We start from the raw sequence: 294 nt of genomic DNA, 5'->3' as shown, positions 1-294 counted from the left end.
TTGCACCTCCTTCATAGACAGCCTTATACTTAGCTCAAAACCCCGGGGGGGTCACTATGTATAAACCCTCTATATCACGTGCGTTCAAGGCCTATATTTAAAGTCCCTTATCTGTAAAAAATTTCATTAATAAAATGTACCCCTTTTCTATACAAATCTGTAAATTTTTTCCAAAACTATTTTAAATAGTCCCTTATGTATATTTATTTCTGTAAATTTTAGAAATAAAAAAAATCCTTGTGTTGAACTCACGTGATAGGGTTACATATGATGAGTGACCCCCCCGAGCTCAAA

Source organism: Dipteris shenzhenensis, chromosome 21, assembly GCF_047967505.1.
Source record: "Dipteris shenzhenensis isolate YYH24624 ecotype China chromosome 21, Dip_SZ_1.0, whole genome shotgun sequence".
In the NCBI taxonomy this organism is placed as follows: Eukaryota; Viridiplantae; Streptophyta; class Polypodiopsida; order Gleicheniales; family Dipteridaceae; genus Dipteris; species Dipteris shenzhenensis.
This window is presented reverse-complemented; position numbering follows the sequence as displayed.